Source organism: Orbicella franksi, chromosome 15, assembly GCF_964199315.1.
Source record: "Orbicella franksi chromosome 15, jaOrbFran1.1, whole genome shotgun sequence".
NCBI lineage: Eukaryota > Metazoa > Cnidaria > Anthozoa > Scleractinia > Merulinidae > Orbicella > Orbicella franksi.
The window spans coordinates 7,573,087-7,592,200 of record NC_138159.1 but is presented as its reverse complement, the minus strand read 5'-3'; the positions used below and the strand labels follow the sequence as shown (position 1 = coordinate 7,592,200).

The 19,114-nt window shown below is 36.9% G+C and overlaps 1 long non-coding RNA gene and 1 pseudogene across 2 annotated transcripts in view; one reads left to right on the top strand and one right to left on the bottom strand.

The window, feature by feature from the left end:
* The window catches only part of LOC145470734 (uncharacterized), a 258,742-nt gene extending 241,399 nt beyond the window's left edge, over positions 1–17,343 (top strand). The window contains exons 1-10 of one of the 2 annotated variants that reach the window (XR_014042527.1): positions 837–895; positions 1,453–1,539; positions 4,393–4,475; positions 5,834–7,907; positions 8,546–8,660; positions 12,135–12,224; positions 13,158–13,232; positions 13,939–14,023; positions 14,736–14,808; positions 16,730–17,343. This is a non-coding gene — a long non-coding RNA (uncharacterized LOC145470734). Of the gene's footprint in view, positions 1–836; positions 896–1,452; positions 1,540–4,392; positions 4,476–5,833; positions 7,908–8,545; positions 8,661–12,134; positions 12,225–13,157; positions 13,233–13,938; positions 14,024–14,735; positions 14,809–16,729 lie in introns of those variants that run through there. The other variant, XR_014042526.1, reaches the window with a different exon arrangement.
* LOC145469185 (uncharacterized) lies at positions 9,456–11,108 on the bottom strand (annotated as a pseudogene).
* Positions 17,344–19,114: the final 1,771 nt, after the last annotated feature.

Below are 19,114 nucleotides of genomic sequence, written 5' to 3'. Positions count from 1 at the left end.
AGACAGATGCTATATAACATTGAAAAACTGGCAATAAAAAATAATAATAATAATAATAATAAAAACTGAAAAAAATAATAATGAAGCAGTTGCTATGGGATTTAAAATCTGAAATCTCGTGTCACTAAAATATTGCGTTACTTGGTCACAAAGTTCTTGAGTAGGTATCTGTTTCTGTGGGGGCACGCACTTGCTAGTTCGTTTCGCTTGTTTAGAGTACACAAACTCTTCTTACAGATGATCACGAATTTTTCAAAAAGACATAAATTACATTTGTTAGTAATGTTGCTATAAGGTCTGCACTGCTTAATGATTCTCCACTTGATGGTAAAAGGTTTGTTGTTGTCTTTGAGTGTCCAAATGTGTTTAGATAGCTCAGTTTCGTTTCTCTTGTTTTGGTGTCGAAAGGATGCTGTGTGATTCCTGTAGCGCTCTTTAAAATTTGTGGCGAGGCCCACGTATCATTCTGATGATGCTTGTGTTGTGATTGTGGCTTGGTAAACTACATTTTGTGTGAGGCATTTTCCGTCCAGCGGGTATTGATCCTTTTTTCTGCAGTTGCATGCTTTGACGTTTGTTTGTGTTTGCGACTGGTGGTACTCTGATAGTAGTGCTTTGCTTTGTGATTGCTTTGTCGGTGAACGTAGAGGATTTCGTTGTTGGGTTTCATGAAGGGTTTGTAAGATCCACTTGTAAGGTCTAGGTTTATGTCTAAGAAGTTTATGGTTTTTTTGTTTGCTGCGATGGTGATTTTGAGACCATTTGATTTGAAAATTTCACTGACTTCTTGTTTCATTTTCTTGATTTGTTTAGGTGTTGCTTTGCATACTGCCAGACCACCGTCACGGTAGAGACCAACTTGGCCTTTAAGTTTTGGTGTGATGAGGGACAACATGTAGGTTCAGACTGATGGGTTAAATTACTAAACTAGACTTAAAATAGGAACAGAAAATAGATTTAAAATAGGAACCACATATTAATGTAATACATGTATGTCTGTACGTATATGTAATCTTCTTGATCATAACTAACTCTAGCACTCTAGTGGTCACTAGTAAAACTTCAATTTCCATTTATTCTAGAGTCTAACAATGTATAAACATGGAAAATGTCATAGATGACACTCATTTATTACACATTTTTTTATTTTTTTAGTATATTGCTTTAAGTAGAAACAGGTTCTTAGCAGTTTGCATGGCAGGGAAATTCTCGTTGCATGGCAACTGTTAGAGATCTACATGAAAGCCTTATTTATTTTCCCAGCATACATGTCCTGCATTCATTTTTGGGTAGTGGTTGCTATCATTCTGCATGCTATAAACAAAGTTTCCCCAGTCCTGTTTTTCTACCATTTATCTTAAGAGAGGTGCCTCTTATTTCAATTTGCAGTTTTTTCAGTGCTTAATTGTACAAGGCTTGAATGCTTTTAAGACCTTTCTTATTTGTTACAAGATAGAAAACAGAGAAGCATCAATAAAGTCTATGTGCTGAGAATTGTATGGAAAAACAATTCACTTTGAGAATTAGATCCCTCATAAGGTGAGTCGATCATGCGATTTCTCTGTGTTTGATTAGAGTTGTTATTATTTTAATAATAAGTATAATTACTTTTGTAACCTGATCTAGGAATAGTCAACACATAATGCAGGCAAAAATGAAACAAACAGGGAAGTGGTTGTTTCACTGTTGTTCAGCTTTGTTACATGTTTGTGACCAAATAACCTACATGTAGCTGTGCCTGGGGTACCGTTGTTGATGAATGCTTATTTGTAGGAGGAGGGACCCAAATCAAATTTCCTTCCAATGTATTTATCAGTGTTTCCTTAACCATTTAGCTTCATGCTATTTAGTTTATAACTTGTTATTGTGGAAATTGAAGAGACACTGTGGTCTGATGGTTATTGCACTGGACTGCACATCAAGCAGTCTTTGGTTTGTTCTCGGACAACAGCTTTTACTCTCACAGTGCCTCTGTCCTGTGACCCAGGTCTACAACTATGTGAATTCAATGTGGGAGGTAACCCCGCAACAGACTAGCATCCCATCATTTTATGACTAACATCTATAACGCTCAGCTTGTTCAAAATTTTGCAGCCTGATTGTTTGGGGCTGCGAAAAATGTGATCATACATGTATCTCAATAGGTTTAAGATCATTTGGTTGGCTAAATTTACACCTGCTATCAGTTTTACGTGGATAGGTGACATCTTTTGGCACGCCATCCCTCTACATGCTATGTAACCTGGCCTACATAAAAAATGTAAGCCTAACGGATAACTTTAGGGTCGAACTCGACTTTTCGTAATGAATAAGGCTAGGAGAATCAAGAATTCATCCTGTGAGACATAAATCGACTGTTTTGAATGTTAACATCTTTTGAATATTAAAAGTGATAGCGGCCTAATTCTACTGGAAGTCAAAATTGAGAGCCAATCGACTACACTCAAATTGGGAAACATTCAAAGTGCACAATCATCTTCAGGGATTTGAGGTCAGTAATTATCATTTATTTGTCATTTCCTCTACTAATAACTGGAAAAAGTGCCATTTTAACAGTTAAACAGTCTTTTAGCCGTTTACAAGCACGTCGAGAGATGGCATGTCAAAAGATGGTTGAGAGATATCGCCTATGCACATAACACTGAAACTAGCAAGTGTAATGTCAAGCAAAGACTTTTTGTCATTGATGCAGTTAATATGCAATCCATACAAATGTAAATGTCTTAATAGACTTTATTTGTCAGATAAATTTGTACTTGGTCTACTATCCAGGACAGACCTAGACAGACGGGGGCAGCCTTAATATTCCATCTTAAAGAATATAATTGCTGCTGGTCAGCATGCCTTTTATTACCAGGGAGTAAAAATATTGAAAGACCTAAATGAGGGTTTGAAGCAAATAACAGACGTGAAAGTTTTTAAGACACTTTTAATTGGTGAATTAATTTGTGATGTTAAGATAGGGATGTGAACAATATAATTGTACCCAGTTTTTCTGGCATTAATTGTTTGTTTTCTGTATTTTAATATTGATGCTGAAAAACACTTTTCAGGGATGCTCAATATAGTGTATGTGCACGTACACATATGTTTTATATCTAGGAGGTGGCGTTACAGGTTTTAGGGTTAGGTTTGGAAAATTTGGACTGGGAGTCAATTTATCTACTACCTAGGATATGTACATTAAGCACGAAATTAAGGAACTTTCAGTTCAAATTTCTGCACAGGAGAATAGCTACAAACTCTTTTCTATTCAAAATTAAATTTTCGGAATCAAATCTTTGTTGTTTTTGTCAAACAGCACAAGAAACATTGCTTCATCTTTTCTGGGAATGCCTGATCACAGAAGCCTTTTGGAATAGCATTCAACAATTTTTCGTCTCTGTTGATTTAATACCAGCCTCACAAGTTTTAACTTTATGTTGAATGCCTTGTTATTCAATCATTGTTTAGTACTTGGTAGATTTTACATTTACTCTTGTAAGTACAAAAATGTTCGACCATCCTCAATAGAATACATTAATCAGGTTAGATGCAATTAAAAAGTAGAAAAACATGTTTCAATTATTACGGGAACACAAAACGCATTCCAACATACGTGGCACAAAATACTCCAGTCATTATAACTCCCTGATCTCTCCTTTGAACTTTTGTTTTAAGAGGTAATTTAATTGAACGATATTTAGGTTCTCCTTTACATTGGAACAGCTTTTAACTTAGTATATCATGATCCTATATATATATATATATATATATATATATACATATATACATATATACATATATACATATATACATATATACATATATACATATATATATTTTTTTTCCACTCATATTTACTTTCGTCAGTTGTTAGAATAGTGTATTAGCAGCAGCAGTAGTATTGTATCTGTTAGTTGTGTTATTATTAATTTTTTTGTCCCTCTTGTTAATTTTTTTTGTCCCTATTAGTAATATCACTGGTATTTAGAATTAACTCCTGTTAAAAAGGTTGTTATAAATATTGTTAGTGTTGTAAGCAATGTTGATTGGTATCGTAATTTGTAATTTGTAATTTGTAAGTAGTGATAGTGCTGTAAGTAACTTCAGTTTTTGTAAAATTGTACATAAAGTGTAGTATTGCAATTAAAAAAAAATGGTGGCGTTAGAGGAGAAATACATTGTACTTCTAATCACTTTATATGCTTCCAAAACCAGCTTAAGCTGCGGTGTTTTGGATCACTTGGCCAGACACAGATAATTTCTACCTTACCTTCATTGTCAAACCTCTCCCTTAGTAGGGTTGAAACTTTAAAAGAAAATATGATGACTTAGTTTTAATTGTGTAGTTTGTAAAACTTAAGAGATTAAGGCTGTTGTAAAGATTAAACATTTCCTGTTTCTTACTAGATACAGACAGAGAAGCAACATTGAAAGCTATGTGAGACTCAAGAGGAGTAAAAATCACATTGAAGCATTGGATTTCATATTAAGTGAGTCTCAATTTCTTTGTGTTTGGATTCGCATACTAAGCATGCGGTGCACAATGCAGGTGGAAGATTTTAAACAAATAGAAAATTCACTGTTCAGCTATTTCAAAAAACTGTTGTTTAGGTGGCCATACACCTTAGCCCTTTTGGAGTAGGATGTACAAAAATTCCTGCAATGCGTGGGGTACTGTTGTCAACAAGTATTCTTTTGTGGCAGGAAGGACACAGTAATGTCATGTCAAGTACACTGGACTGCAGATCAAGAGGCCTGGGTTTGAGCCAACGGTTAGAGTCTCTACGTTGTCTTTTTGGGCAATACACTTGACGCTATCACTACCTGTCTCCACCTGTAGTTGTACAAATGGGTACTGGGTAAATTTAATACTGGGTGCAAACCCTGTGACGGACTCGCATACGGGATAATCTGGGATAAATAAACAATTTAACCTCCATTTGGTGTGGAAATATGCTCTGCTATTTGTCGGCGGACATTATCTGTTCCGAGAAGTGAACAGTTTTTCAAGAGCGTAGCTTGAGGAAAGCTGTGAGCCTCGAGGAACAGATAATGTCCAAGGACAAATATCAGAGCATATTTTCACGCCAAATGAAGGCTATTGTGATTTATTATCCTTCAAATGTTTTTTGCAACATGCATGGTTTTTAAAAATTGGGGAATATCACTCATATATTCCCCAGTTTCAGTAGGGGAATATTAAGTCACATGATGCATTTAGACCAATTGTGCACGAGCAAAAATATTTGATAGATTATAATCTGGGATAATCTGTGGTGGTTTGAATCACTTGGTCTGATGCAGACTTTACCAGTCCGGAATACAATGTATCCCGATAAATTAGGACAATCATGACGTCATGAAGCTATTGTTAGCAGAGAAAATGGTGGACCTTTTATGCGGACCAAGAAAATATGTTGTTTCCAGTCTCGCATAGAGTCTGGCCAACATTATCCAGGACTTTTTGCCACCAAACATTGAGAAGGAGAATAAGTGGCCATTTTGGTAGTGGGAGAACGTTGACTGTCTTCTAATCATTGAGTTTTTTTGGTGTCAAGCGACGATGTAGACACGATTTTGTGGCCAAATATTAATGTTAGTAAAGTGTACGCGTTATTTTCTAGTATTCACGTATTTTTCATTGAGCTGTGTATATTTTTTACTGGTTCTAGTGTTGTTAAAGTTTCATCATGCCAAATTACACGGTTGTAAACAACGTCAATATTTTGTAAACTCTCTTTGGATTTGAGGCGTTACAAGTGTACCTGAACTGCTGTTGTTATAAGGCTTGAGTAATGCATCGTTCCTTCATTTTTATGACATTTGTTTTCAATTTCTCTCTCTTAAGTACATGGAAGAGCATACTCGACTGATCGAGGCACTTTGCCGAATTTTTGGGGAAAAAACAAAGGGAAAAGAGAGGAAATAAGACGTCGCTAAGTACGCGGACGAAATTAAACAAATTTGGAAGGTCTCTGTTTTGGTGGATTCACCGAATGTGCACCCCAGTTTTATCACTGGAGAGCCAGTAGCCTGTTGAAAACCACCTACAGCACAGAAGTGGCTGCGAAACTGACAGGCCAGGGGTTGTGCAGTGATTCCCTGTAAATGGATGCTATCAGTATCCCAAGGAATGGCACAAAGGGTAGAGAGATTGTTTGTGCTCATTTACCAGACGTTGAGGGCCATGCAAACATGTAAGTTAAGGTTTGTAGGCAGCATTGTACTCTTTTTTTTTGACATTTTTTAAAAACTATACACACTGCAGCTGTTCCTAGTAGGTGATGATTCTTTTCACCTCCCCATGAAGCTTGAATGTACCAGAAAGTAATGTTTTTGCAAAATAATTTTTATGAATGCAAAGACTGAAAAGGTTCGAGAGTTTATAATGTAGAGTCGAGTGTTGAACATTACTAATTGTGAAACTAATGCAAAACATTAATTGGTTGTGAACAGGAAACATATCAGTTTGGTTAAGAATATGTAATAAAAAATAGAAAACATACGAGTTATCAGACCACTTGAGGGCAATCTCTTATTTAGTGAGACTAATGTGGTAACTACATTCAAAATAAATTCATATGTTAAAACGAAAAATACATTTGTAATAATATTGGCATCTGTAAGCAATGTAATAATCTTCTAAGCGTTTGTGATTTGTTTCAGGTCCTGCATTCTGCTAAAGAGGCAAATTCAAGGTCGAGAGTACCTAAAGAGTGAATAAAATAAAATGGATTTCACTTTCAAGACTGAATTTGTTTTGTATACTTTAAATAAATATATAATAAAACCTTGGGACATGTGGATGGATTGTGAACGCTCCCTTGTCAACCTGTCCAGGAATTATATTTTGATATTTTTGGGTAAATAACTTGTGAAAGTCAGTAATTATATGTAAGTTTTCATAATTTAAATGTGGAAATCAGACATGATATCTTTTAGCACAGTAACAAATAGATACAAGAAATATTTAAAATAAATACCAAAATGGAGAAATTTCAGATTTGCAAAGAATATATTAACAGAATTTTTGACTATCCCTGCATCTGACGACACTAAAACTTTGGATACATTTTTTCTAGCTTAGTTTATTTTGTATAAAAGAACAGGAATTTCTCACTCGTATGCGTTATTGAAAATTCTGTTTTAATGATGATTTCATTTCCTCGATTAAGCCAAAACGTATAACATTTTGGACATCTACAATTTATCTTTGCTGGCATATAAAACCACGCGCGTGCTGTCGATTTCGGCCCGATAATCCCTAGATAAGAGGAAAGCCTCAATTCTCATATCGATCATTTCTGTGCTTAGAAAAATGCAGAGTAAAGATGCTTACCGATTGTACGGTCTCTTTCCAAAGAATGATAACGGCAGCTCGTCAAACGTGGCCGGCATTGCGTTCTGTGATGCTTCCTTCGGTCCGAGGGTAATCGTTATCTGGGCGGAATTGTCTGTGACATGGAACGCGAACACAAACTTTCCTTTTATTTTATAATTTGGACAGTATTTAACTCAATTCGCGATAAATTTATACCTCCCGAAGGCCCGCATTCATAGCATTGGAAAGTATTCGCGACTCGCTTTGTCCGCCATCTTGAATCTCTTGGTTTGTTGTGAAACACAACACTCCAATCAAAACACGCATTCTCATTGGTTGAAACGTGAGTTTCGTGACATCACAGATGTCCTAATTTATCGGGATATTCCGGACTGTTTACATGTACCGTGCCGTTATAGTCCAAACTCACCCATGTATTTTTAATTGTGTAGTTTTTAAAATTTATGAGATCAAGGCTGTCATACAGGTAAAGGTTAAAACAGTTCCCATTTCTAACTAGATACAAACCAGAATGCTGTGTGCTGAGACTTACATGTATTTGGAGAAAGATTCATATTGAGGCAATAGATTCCATTATCAGGTGAGTCTTTGTGTTTCTTTGTGTTTTGTTGGAACGGTTATCAGTTGCTCAATGTTACTTGTGTTACTGTTTCACAGTTCAGCTATCACTGTACATTAACTACGAGGCTCAAAAGGCTCTTAAAAGTGTCAAATAGCTGCTTGTGAACTAAACGTTTTGGGCTTGGCCCTTCTTCTTCCACCTACTGAAGAAGGGCCAAGCCCGAAAACGTTTAGTTTACAAGTAACTATTTGACACTTTTAAGAGTCTTTTGAGCCTCATATTTAAGTATGATTTAAGTGATTGCATAGCGTCATGCATCTTATGAGTTTTTGGCTCTTTCCTACTGACTCAGCTATTATGTTGCATTGTGTTCTTGGACATGACAGGTTTAACTCTCAGAGTGCTTCCCTCCACCCAGATATACAAATGAGTACTGGGTGAATTTCATACTGGGGCTACTGTAGCATCCCATGTAAGCAGGGTGGGGGTGGGGGTGGAAGTAGAAAGATTCCTTATCAGTTGATGTTAAACTGGGATAAGATGTGGTAGTTTGGATTTACTTGGCCTGTTGAAGACTTCACCTTACTTCCATTGTCAAACTCCCCCATGTAGAGCTGAAACTTTAAAAATCTGATGACTTATGTTTGCTTGTGTAGTTTGTCAAACTTGAGTGATCAAGGAATTACATAAAGGTTACAGGAAAAGAGAAAAGAGTTGTGCTGAGACTTGAGAGGAGAAAGAATCAAATTGATACATTGGATCCCATAGTAGGTCAGTTGCAATTTTATTTTTGTTTGGTATCATGTACTAGGAATCATTGTGCACAATGCAGACAGAAGATTGAAATGAATAGAGATGTTAGCCAGTGTTTCACTACTTTTTAGCTATTTCAATCATTGTGCACAATGCAGACAGAAGATTGAAATGACTAGAGATGTTAGCCAGTGTTTCACTACTTTTTAGCTATTTCAACAAACTGTTATGTGGCCATATACCTTAGCCCTCTGGGGTATGGTATAGAAAAATTATTCAAGGTTATAAAGCCTGGGGCACTGTTGTTGAGGAGTATTGTTTTGTGGTAAGAAGGATGCAGAGGTCAAATGGTTGGTTTACTGCACTGCACATCTAGCTGTCTGGGTTTTGAGGCAATGGCTATTAAGGGCCTCTGCATTGTGTTCTTGGGAAAGACACTACTCTCACACTACCTCTCCCCTGGTAGGTGTACAAATGGATACTGGGTGTATTTATATCCGTGGCACCTTACACTATTAGCCCAATGGAGCATTCTTTTAAGCGCATAAAACCCCTGAGAGAGAATATGCCACATTCAAAAAGCATACGAACTGTCTGCTCCAGTGTCAAGGAGTGCACAGCATTTGATTCCATTAATTAACCTCGACCACAACAACAGTATATAAAAAAATGACGTTACTTGTTCCCTTGTCTTGTGCTGTCAAAAATCTTCCGACACTCGCGTTGTTTGTCTGGTCACAAATTGATGTGTGATGTTTGTATTTCTACTCCCCCCTGGATGGGATGCAAGTCTGTCGTAGAGTTAGTGCCCAGTATTAAATACACCCACATTTAAAAAGGAGTCAATTTACATGCAAGCCTGGGGGTATGCTTCCTCTGCCATTTTGGACCATCTCCGGATCAGACCACTTCGTGAAGAGAATTCAAGCGTATAGAAATGATGCTGGGATCAGTCAACAAGGCCATCGGAGTTTATGGAGTGACGATTGACAACCTCGACGGAAATTTCCGGTTGGAAACTGAAGTCACGAAAGTGGATCGTGGGTCTTTGTTAGCTTTTGTTATCACTTAAAAACCCAAAATACGCTGAAGTCATCCAAAAGTACTCCCTTATATGGGCTATATAGGTATGTGCGGCGCCAAAGCGTATAGTTTTTCATCCGTTTTGGTCATAAATGGGGTATCGATTTGGCCATTTTGGTCTTAAATGGAGTATGGTTTTTGCACTCTAGTCTTGAATTGGGTATGTTTTTTAGAAGAAGCTACGATTTCATCATTATCGATGAGACCATAAACAGAAGCCCTTCAAAAATTATGTTTAGGGCGACTGTGGCAGCTGCAATGATCATAAATAGGGTATCGAATTTTTGTCTGGTCATAAATAGGGTAGGGAAAATCGCAGATTTTGGTCATAAATAGGGTAAGGATTTTGGGAAGCGGGCCGCACACCCCCACCAAAATTTTCTGGGAGTTTTCTGTTGCATGCAATCACAGTACAAATGGAACACTTACCGCTGCACTTCCGTCATGATTCTGAAAACAGTTGTCGTCATGACTAAGATACCACTCAAGAAATTCACGTCTGGAAATCTTGCCATTGTTTCTCTTCTCCTCCATTTTGGAGCATTCACTGCATGAACTACTTAAACAAAGTCCACAACCTTTCCAGTTTCAACCGATATTACAGCAACAATTCCATCACGCGCTGACCAGCCTCTGCTGCTCCACGAACCATCCAAACTGGCACCAGCATTCACAACTTTTTCTCCCAGTTCTCCGTCCGAACAGTCTTCGATATCTCCAACGTCCCTCAACAGCTTCTTAACTTCAAAGGCGGCCTCATTTAGTTCTTCTTCGAGCAGGGTTTCTGCAGCTTTGAAAATCGCTTGGGTGTGCCGCGACCAGGGTTTTTTGCAGACGGGATCTGGTAGATTGACAATGCTGCAAAACCTTTGAGCGGCGGAGTAACCACGACCAATTGACTGAAAGGCCAAAACGATTGCAAGGTTCAACTCGTAGAATCGCGAACTCTTTTGTGATGCGAAAACGTTTTGGATTCTTATGAAATTTACAATCGACGCGTTTGCACTGAAGAATCCAAATCTGTCCCTGGCCGTTTCTTGAACTTTTGTCTTCAAGGAGTTGAAGTTCTCCGGTTTTACAGTCTCTGCAGATGGCAGATTCTTTCAACGCATCTTGCAGCAACTGTGCATCGATAATATTCAGTGAGTCCGATGTATAGTCGTTATCGCATTCATCAGAAGAGTCACTGCAGTCAGCATCACTTTCATCGCTATCAAGTTCCCAAAACGATACAGTGCCTTTCTCAGCTCTCGACTCGATCTTTTGCCGGCTAGAACCCATAGCCGTAGCTTCAAACTCAGAGTCGGAATCGTCAGACCATTCCTGCTGATAGTACGACCCTTTATCTGACGCCGCAAGGCCAAGTTTCGCTTGTTTGCTCATTGCTGCATTTTCATTTTTGGTTCGCTTCTTTCGCTTCTTTGAACTGGTCCACGGACATTTCCGTGGTCCAGGTTAATTCATAACTATAACTAAAAAGAATTATACTCATGGAAGATGCTTTGCGGCTGATCAACTAAGTAGCCAATTCGTGGCATCTGTATAATTCCCGCGAAAGTCGTCTCGGTTGATTGCACAACGTCATTGAGCTGTCAATCAAAAGGGAAACTTTTACTTCCAGTGAAAACGTGAAACCGTGATTTCTCCACCAATATTTAGTCTTTTTCAATAATTGTTTTTAAAATTAGAAATCACATTTCGACCGATATTTTGACCCAAAAATCCAGATTTGAAGAAAATTGTCCATCTGAAGGTATATGGTAACCTTAACAATACATGGACCAAAAACCGACCTATTTGACCAACAATAGACGGATCGAAACCCACCAATGACTGATGACAAACTTTACATGAGTCTTTCAGCCAATACCATCATGGCTATACTGACCAATCACTTTCAACGGACCAGACTTATAACATCATTGACTGACAAACACTATTCACTTGACTCTGAAGATGACTTCCGCTCAGGTTGTCGAAACGTCAGTCAACAACAACAGTTCTTTTCAGAACTACACTCACCCGGACAATCACATTATATGAACTATTTTTCACGCATTGTTTGTTTGTTTTCTGTATTTTAATATTGATGCTGAAAAGCACTTTTCATGGATGCTCAATGAAGTGTATGTACATGTACATGTGTGTTTTATATCCAGGAGGTAGCAGGAGAGGAGAAATACTTTTATCACTTTATATGCTTCCAAAACCAGCATAAGCTGCAGGGTTTTGGATCACTAGGCCTGACACAGATAATTTCTATCTTACGTCCATTGTCAAACCTCTCCCTTACTAGGGTTGAAACTTTAAAAAAATAATCTGATGACTTATTTTAATTGTGGAGTTTGTAAAACGTAAGAGATTAAGGCTGCGTGTCATAAAGGTGAAACATTTCCTGTTTCTTACTAGTCAACTAGATACAAAACAGAGAAGCAACCATGAAAGCTACTTGAGACTCGAGGAGTAAAGATCATATTGAAACATTGGATTCCATATTAAGTGAGTCACAATTTCTTTGTGTTTGGTTTCATGTACTAGGCATGCAGTGCATGGTGCAGGTGGAAAATTTTAAACAAATAGAGAATTCACTGTTCAGTTTTTTCAAAAACTGTTGTTAGGTGACCATTCACCTTAGCCCTTCTGGAGTAGGATGTACAAAAATTCCTAAAGACTGCAATGCTTGGGGTACTGATGTCAACATGTATTCTTTTGTGGCAGGAGGGACATAGTGATTTAATGTTAAGCACACTGGCTTGCAGATCACGAAACCTGGGTTTGAGCTAACGGTTAGGGTCTCTACGTTGTGTTCTTGGGCAAGACGTTTTACCCTATCACTACCTCTCTCCACCTATAGTTGTACAAATGGGTACTTAACTGGGTAAATTTAATACTGGATACAAACCCTGTTACAGACTTGCATATGGGATAATCTGGGATAAATAAACAATAGCCTCCATTTCACGGGGAAATATGCTCGGATATTTGTCCGTGGATGTTATCTGTTCCAAGAAGGAAAACTCTGAGCTTTGAGGAACAAGGACAAATATCTGAGCATATTTTTGCACCAAATGGATGCTATTGTGTTTATTATCCTTCAAATGTTTTTTGCAACATGCACGGCTTTTAAAAATTGGGGAATATCACTCATATATTCCCCAGTTTCAGCTGGGGAATATTCAGTGGCATGATACATTTAGACCAATTGTGCACGAGTGAAAATATTTGATGGATTATAATCTGGGATAATCTGTGGTGGTTTGAATCACTTGGCCTGATGCAGACTTTACATGTACCTTACCTTCATAGTCCAAACTCGCCCTAGTAGGTCAAAACTTTAAAAAAATGCGATGCTGTATTTTTAATTGTGTAGTTTTTAAAACTTATGAGATCAAGGCTGTCATTAAGGTTAAAACATTTCCCATCTCTAACTAGATACAAACCAGAACACTGTGTGCTGAGACTTGTGTGGAGACAGATTCATATTGAGGCAATAGATTCCATTATCAGGTGAGTCTTTGTGTTTCTTTGTGTTTGGTTGGAACGGTTATCAATTGCTCAATGTTACTTGTGTTACTGTCTCACAATTCAGCTATTACATAATTTTAAATACAAGGCTCAAAAGGCTCTTAAAAGTGTCAAGTAGTTGCTTGTAAACTAAATGTTTTCGGGCTTGGCCCTTCTTCAGTTGGAGGTAGAAGGGCCAAGCCCAAAACGTTTAGTTCACAAGCAACTATTTGACACTTTTAAGAGTCTTTTGAGCCTCATATTTAAGTATGATTTAAGTGATTGCATAGCGTCTTCCTACTGACTCAGCTATTATGTTGCATTGTGTTCTTGGACATGACAAGTTTAACTCTTGGAGTGCTTCCCTCCACCCAGATATACAAATGGGTACTGGGTGAATTTCATACTGGGGCTATTGTTGCAAAAAACTACTACAGCTGCAGCATCCCATGTAAGCAGGGTGGGGTGGGGGTGGAAGTAGAAAGATTCCTTATCAGTTGATGCTACAGAAACTGGGATAAGGTGTGGTAGTTTGGATTTACTTGGCCTGTTGAAGACTTCACCTTACTTCCATTGTCAAACTCCCCCATGCAGAGTTGAAACTTTAAAAATCTGATGACTTATTTTTGCTTGTGTAGTTTGTAAATCTGGAGTGATCAAGGAATTACATAAAGGTTACAACATTTTAACAAATGCAGTTTCTTACTAGATATAAAACAGAAGAGCGAGGAAAAGAGCTGTGCTGAGACTCAAGAGGAGAAAGAATCAAATTGATACATTGGATCCCATAGTAGGTCAGTTGCAATTTTATTTTTGTTTGGTAATCATGCACACTGTACTAGGAATAATTGTGCACAATGCAGGCAGAAAATTAAAATGAATAGAGATGTTACTCAGTGTTTCGCTACTTTTTAGCTATTTCAACAAACTGTTATGTGGCCGTATACCTTAGCCCTCTGGGGTATGGTATAGAAAAATTATTCAAGGTTATAATGCCTGGGGTACTGTTGTTGAGGAGTATTGTTTTGTGGTAAGAAGGACACGGAGGTCAAATGGTTGGTTTACTGCACTGCACATCAAGCTGTCTGGGTTTTGAGGCAATGGCTATTAAGGGCCTCTGCATTGTGTTCTTGGGAAAGACACTTTACTCTCACACTACCTCTCCCCTCGTAGGTGTACAAATGGCTACTGGGTGTATTTAACACTGGGTGCTAACTCTGCGACAGACTTGCATCCCATCCAGGGGGGAGTAGAAATACTCATTATCGCTTGATGTGACAGAGACCTGGATCAATAAAGCTGTGGTGATTTACATTACTTGGCCTGATGTGGACCTACATGTAACCTTACTTGATTTCATTTGTTAAACCTTGCCCCCTGTAGGTTTCAAATGTATGTAAAAAAAAAAAAATGAAAATAACTGATGGATTATTTTAATTGTGTAGTTTTTGAAATTAAGTGCTGAGGGATGTCACAAGGGTTACAATATTTCCTGTTTCTTACTAGATACAAAACAGAGAAGAAACAATGAAAGCTATGAGGAGAAAGATTTAAATCAAGATATTGGACCCCTTATTAGGTGAGTCACAATATTCTTTTGAAAGGAAGGGTTTTTAATCACTTGATGGTCCATACACTAGGAATAATTGAAAAATCAAAGAATTGAAACGAATAGAGATGTTTTTTTTTTTTTCACTGGTCAAATTAATATTTCAAGAAGCCTTTGTTATTTGGCTAACCGGATACCCTAGCCCTTCAGGGTCAGGCCATACAAACATTCTTTAAGAATATAATGCCTGAGGTAATGCTGTTGATGAATTTTCACTTTGTGAGACGATGGGCCTGGATCAAAAACCAATTGCTTTCCGGTTCAGGTATAAATGTTTCCTTAGCCATTAAGCCTCATGAACGATGAGCTTAAAATTTCTCCTGGCAGTTTCAAATATAATCATTAAAAAAAAAAAATCAGTAGAGAGGATTTAGAGAGTGAGCTCTAATTAACTGTAACTTTTAACTTTATTGAATTTGTTGCATACTCATACATAGGAAACCAAAGTGATAAAATAATAAAATAATGTTAGCAATAAATAATTCATAGGCGTCAGCAACCGGAGCAGAAATCCGTACGATGTCCCAGTTGATATTCAGCCCTAATAAAAGACAATTACAATTGTCTAGATAACTCAAAACCTGTAAGGAGAACTTGTTTCTTGATTAAGGACTCTGAATAAGGACTAAGCAATGACAAGAAAGGTTATGAACTGGAGAATATTGTCTTGATATATCACCAAATTCGCAGAACAAAACTGGAAAAGAAATTACAGCAAAGCTGGAAATTTGGACCTGAAGTTCTAGTTGAAGATGACCTTGTACTTTCTTAATTCAAGAGTGCCAAAGTAAAAACAAAAGTTACCTAATTTTATTTTTCTATAGAAAGTCCATGAAAATACTGCAAAGATTCGAGGTGAGTGGACACACATAGGGATCTTATCCATAGATTTTATTGCTTGAACCACCTTGTAGAGCATAATAACAGTATCACATGAGAGTACTGCATGTGTCCTAAAAGTGCGCGTGAAATAACTTTGGTTGCAAACGTCAGTCTCGTCATATGCTAAAACTTTAAAAGTGGGAGAGAAATGCTTCATAACTGCGTTCAAATCATGACATTATTAATTTCTTTATTGATTTTTTGCCGTGACATTTTCGGATTTCCACCGGTATGCTAATTTCCCCCTGGGATTTCAGATACCACTGGGAAATGTTCTTGAAGTAGCCGTCAAGGTGAAAGTCGTTTCCTGTCCTACATTTAGTTTCATAAAAGCAGTCTTGTCAAAACTTGCTGTAGCTGTCGTGTTGTCAGATCAAAGTTGAAAAAGAGAAAACCAGAATTACCCGTAAATAACTGTAAAATCTATTTGTAATGCCCTACTTGTCTTGCACGTAATTCTAAGAAAACGGTTTTCGCTTGTTTACTAAGTATTGTATTTGAACAACAGTTTGATCGTCTTGATTCAATTTTTGTTTGCATTTGGTCATAAGCGTCCGGCAAATTACATAACCTTTATTTTACTGCTGTAAAAATATGAAGCTCCCCGAGAGCTTTTTATTTGCAGACATTTCTCAAGTTATATAAAGATTTGGCGACTATTAACCAGGCATGAATTTATCCTCCGGAAGGAAATGCAAATGTTGCCCGTTTTGTCGCAAATATTTTTTGCCGTAAAAAAAATTAAAGCGTACTATTTTGCCGGCGAGCTTTTCGCCTGCAAATGTTGCAAATAGGAAGGTGAATTTTAGACTAAGAGTGCTATATATAATTTATATCATTATGTGAACTCTGTGTATTTCTATGATGATGATATATCCAAACGACAAACGCATTCCTGGGGAGAGAATTAACTTGTAAACTTTAGTCGAGTATAGACTGTATACACTGCAATGTATATTTTGTTCTTTGGCTTTCAGTTGATTGAATGTTTTATTTGTCTTTCTTTCAGGCTGTCATCTCAAGTGTACGTGAAGTGTCATTAACTTGGAGAAAGAAGCAAAGGAAAGCAAAGAGCTTCGTTTAGATGTTTCTTCAGTGGATCAGGTTTTATAAGTATGGTAAATTTCAAGACAAAGTTTATCTCGATCGAGTTTCTTGCCACAAGATTGTTAGGGCGGAGCTCGTGTAAGTGATCTCACAACACAAAACTCCAGAGTCAAAAGTAGATATTGGAATTACTGTCAATTTGTCTAGTATCTACCAAATTGTCTCATATCTTGCTAGTTTTCGAGGACGCCGCGAACTATTTCAAGTTTGTAGCTTTAAAATTAAGGTAGAATGTTAGCGTAACGTGGACTCGAATTTTCAGTCTGGAAGTCTGGTTATTAAACTTGTTGAAATTACTTGTCTACAATTAATTTACTGAAAACTTAGTGGTTTTCGAGGACGCATTGAATTGGTATGAAAGGTTGCGCTTTTAAAAGGGCCAAGAAAAAAATTCGAAAAGAAACCGAAAAGAAACTAAGTCTTCTAGTAGAGTTGTCGTTAGAAAAAATAGTCTGCAATTTTGAATGGTGTCTGGTTTATCAATTGTATTATAGTAAAAACCCAATAAAAGTTATATTGAAGACCTGTGTGTAATTGACTACTACTTGCTGTAGTATTTTTATTGTCTTTAATATTTCTTGACAATGCTAAGATAATGTACACAAAAACCACCACTTGCTTTTTTCATTTCATTAAATTTTATTGTTCTGCAATAAGTAACTAATTAATTAATTGAAAATCAGTAAAATTGAATTAAAACGTGAGAGGGAAAAAATTCGCGTTTAAAAATTAAGACTTTTGGCGGGAAGATTTGAAAAATTTGCACAGCGTTTCCCCTCACAACGTTTTTGAGAAAAAATTTAACAGCTTACCCTTCAGAAGTTTTTGATCACAAAAATGTTTCAAAGGCAAGAGTTGACAGAATCGCGTCAAAACTACTGCATCACCTCGCATTGAAAAGCAGTTTTGGTATTTCAACATAGTTTTTCCGTCTCAAATGTTTGCCAAACAGTCTCAAATTTCATTTTTCAACGAACTTCGCGCTGGTTTTTGTGCGAGATGATGCAAGAGTTCCTCGAGACATGAAAAAGGTGAAATGGCAAATGGATGAAATAGACGACAAAATGAAATTTAATTCCGAAATGGATTTTCAAATCTCGCAAAGTAAACGTGAAATACCTTTTCAACTAACCGAGTTCAATTTTATATCCAATCGATTTTGATCAGCAACTGTTAGTAGCTTGCCATTTCATATCTTTCTCTGTCAGACGATAATACAAATGGTACACTTCGGATCAGTTGCACAGGAGCAAGAACACTCTTATCAATCAAAATCCAATCATTTCCCCTGCAAAATATCCCAATTTCGATGGTTTATAACCCATTTCAGTTTCGAAATACAGTGGAACGTCGTTATAGCAATCATATTTTGCAGTCCCTTGGCCCTTCCACTGCAGTTAATTTTCTCTTCCGATGCGACCGTTCGCTCCGTTTTTGTTTTCCCGTGCAACAACCAAAGTGTTAACGCCAAAAAAAAAAAAAAAAAAAAAAAAAAAATCAATATCTGGTAAGACAAAGATTTTTATTTCTAAAATAACACAAATTAAAGTTTAGAATATTTTATAAACAACTTCCGAATCTACCATGAAAATTTAAATCTCTTGTTGAAAAATTTTCGAAAACATTTTACTTTCTTGAACAAAGCTTATCAAAGAAAATGCTTTGTACTTCTTTTAGAGGTCCAGAAATTTAAACAGGAAAACAGAACATGTTTTGCAAAGGCGCCACGAGAACTTTGTACAGAAAGGCACGTTCTTTATACCAATTCATATGTAAATGTTTTTTATTGCCGGTCTTTCTAGTTCAGTTTATGATTGTCACAAAGTTTGTTGGCAGCCTTTTAAATCTTGAAAAACAATCATTGTAATGTTTTATTTTAAATGTTCATTGTGTTGTAGTTGCATGCGAAAGGTTTTTGTTTTGGAGGTCATTGCTAGACAATTGTAGAAAAACAAAAGATGGCAGAATCGAATTTGATTTGCAAATGTTAAAGCATTTACAGAAACAGGTTTTATATCTTCAGTTATTGTCCCCGATCCTGAACTCGGTCGTAATTTAAAGCTGAAAATATCAATTCTCCTTAACGATTGGCTCACTTGGTCTTCATTGTAGTTGTGAGAATTTGGTAGCACATCAAGAAAATATCTCCTAGTCGATTTTGTTTATCGTTCTCGCTATACTTCTCTGCTTTTCCCTTTTTGAAACACCTTTTGTAAACCAGATATTGATCTTAGAAATCTAAACTTTCAATATCTAGAGAATAAACAAACGTTGATCTGTTGTTAAG